We start from the raw sequence: 2718 nt of genomic DNA on the forward strand, positions 1-2718 counted from the left end.
GTTCAAATACACCACTGCCACTACCAACACTAACACTACCACCATCATCATCCACGTCATCATCATCATCATCATCATCCTCAGTGTCACCATCTTCGTTGTCATTGTTGTCATCGTCATCATCATCTTCATTGTCACCATTGTCATCATCATCATGAAGATTATCAATTATTGTAATCCTCTACATGGTTTATTGACCGTCTAGAAATAGCAACCAAATCTCCTTCACATTATACCCTACCTTCTTAAGAGAAAAAGAGAGAACCATTGGGTAATATAGTCTGAACACAAACTAGATGTGATGGTCATGGTTAGAGTATCTCCCATAATAAGTGTGCTAAACAACAATCATAAATATCAAATATACTAATGGTGAATTAGTAGAGTCATTAAAGTGCTAGATAGAATGCCTCGTGGTATCGATTTCAGCTGTCCCTACTCCTAGTTCAAAACACACCGAGGTCAACACTGCTTTTCATCTTTTCAGGGTTGATAAATAATGTACAAGTACCAGGATCCCAATTCTTCTATATTTTTTACCTCTCCTTTTTCTCTCTTCCATTTTCTTACTCTTTCCTTCACTCTATTGGAATGACTAAAAACCAAGAATAGCAACAAACAAAAGTTGAAGGAAAGTAACAGGAAGTCATCTTTGTATTCATTGCCATTTAATATTTGTTTTCCTTGCTAGTGTGGGTTGGACGGTTCAACAGGAGCTGGCATGCTAGAGGATTGCACCAAACTCCAATGTCTGCTTTGGTGTGGTTTCTATAGCTGGATGTTCCTCATCATGTCAACCACTTTACAGAGTGTATTCTTCTACGAGAAGCCTATGACAATTACACATAGTGTTTGTCGTAGAAGTCAGCTGGGGTCATTCAGTGACCTGTTGGTGTAAGAAACAAGGGCTAAAGCAAGGAAGCAATACATTTTTCATGATAGTCTATAACTATTAACTAACAAAAATCTCCATTCTTACATTTACAACTTGTTCATTAATAATTCATCCAGTGGAACCTTGTAATGGAAAATTAATGTTTCTTTTGAGACTTTCTATATTTTTAATATTAAAATAAAATAAAAACTTTTTTAGATAAAATTAAATGAAGAAAATTTAGATATTCATTTTTGGACATTTAAAATATTTTAATACAATGGATTGGCTGAATCATTAGAGCATTGGATAAAATGTTGTACCATATATATTTTTGGCTCTTTATATTCTGAGTTCAAATTCTGCTAAGTTCAACTTTGCCTTTCAGTGTCAATAAAATAAAGTACCATTCAAGAACTGAGGTCAATATAACTGACAAACTGTCTCCCCATAAAATTACTAGGCTCGTGCCAAAATTTGAAACCATAGTCATTATTGATTTCTAGGTGTTTTTAAATAAAATCATTCTTGTTTGTAGTTTTTGTTGTTTTTGTTGATGTTGCTGATGATGATGGGATCATTGAAGATGATAAAAGATATTTTGGAAATTGTTGACTGGAAGGAATATCAAAAAGTCTTCAGATGTCTGGTATGGTTGTGTGAAAGTGTGTAAGCATGGCTGTATGGTAAGGAAGTTTACATTCCAACTACATGAGCACTTTGGGTAAGTGTGTTCTACTACAACTAAAAGCTTTGTGAGTGAACCTGTTAGATGGAAACTGATAGAAGTTTGTCATATATGCATGCACGTGGTGTGTGTGTGTGTGTGTGTGTGTGTTTGTGTCTCTTTGTCTTGGCATGGCATGATAATTGGAAACAAGCTTCACTGTCACACAAATGGTGTTGTTAATTTTCAATCTTCTATGTCCAGCCAAAGGCAAAAAATATCTTCCTTGGAAATGGGTGAGGGCATCCATCCATCACAATGAATTCCATCTGATACCTGCAAGCATGGAAAAGTAGACATTATAACAATGATGATGATGGTGATGATATAATTTACTATACCTGTAGAAAGGGGCTTTGTCTATGATCTTTGCAAGCCCTCCAAAACCAGCAAATTTTTGTACCGGTTTCAGTCATTGAGACTTTTTCAACTCTAAGAATAGAAAACAATTAAATTTTGGAAAAATTAAAAGAAAAGTATTTTAAAAGAATATTTGCATAGTGTTCAATTACAAGGGGCATTTTCCTTGTTTCTGCCTGTTTCTGTCTCTCTTGTTTACTCTTGTGGGTTGGAGGTCATTGTGAATTCTTGGTAGGGAAGGAGAAGAAGAAGAAGAAGAAGAAGAAGAAGAAGAAGAAGAAGAAGAAGAAGAAGAAGAAGAAGAAGAAGAAGAAGAGGGGAGGGGGGGGGGGGGGAGGGGGGGGGGGAGAAGAAGAAGAAGAAGAAGAAGAAGAAGAAGAAGGGGAGGGGGAGGAGAAGAAGAAGAAGAAGAAGGGGAGGGGGAGGAGGGGGGAGGGGGAGGAGAAGAAGAAGAAGAAGAAGAAGAAGAAGAAGAAGAAGAAAAAGAAGAAGAAGAAGGGAGAATAAGAAGGAATGTAGGTAGTATGATAGTTGTTGTTAGCGCTCCGTCGCTTACGACGTCGAGGGTTCCAGTTGATCCGATCAACGGAACAGCCTGCTCGTGAAATTAACATGCAAGTGGCTGAGCACTCCACAGACACGTGTACCTTTAACGTAGTTCTCGAGGATATTCAGCGTGATACAGTATGACAAGGCTGACCCTTTGAATTACAGGCACAACAGAAACAGGAAGTAAGAGTGAGAGAAAGTTGTGGTG

The 2718-nt window shown here is 37.3% G+C and overlaps 1 long non-coding RNA gene across 1 annotated transcript in view; it reads right to left on the reverse strand.

The window, feature by feature from the left end:
• Positions 1 to 1278: 1278 nt before the first annotated feature.
• Positions 1279 to 2718, reverse strand: part of LOC149132379 (uncharacterized) — a 7220-nt gene continuing 5780 nt past the window's right edge. The window contains exon 2 of the long non-coding RNA XR_016244653.1: positions 1279 to 1877. This is a non-coding gene — a long non-coding RNA (uncharacterized LOC149132379). The remainder of the gene's footprint in view (positions 1878 to 2718) is intronic.

This window comes from Octopus bimaculoides, chromosome 16 (genome assembly GCF_046866305.1).
Source record: "Octopus bimaculoides isolate indiv1 chromosome 16, ASM4686630v1, whole genome shotgun sequence".
Classification (NCBI taxonomy): Eukaryota; Metazoa; Mollusca; class Cephalopoda; order Octopoda; family Octopodidae; genus Octopus; species Octopus bimaculoides.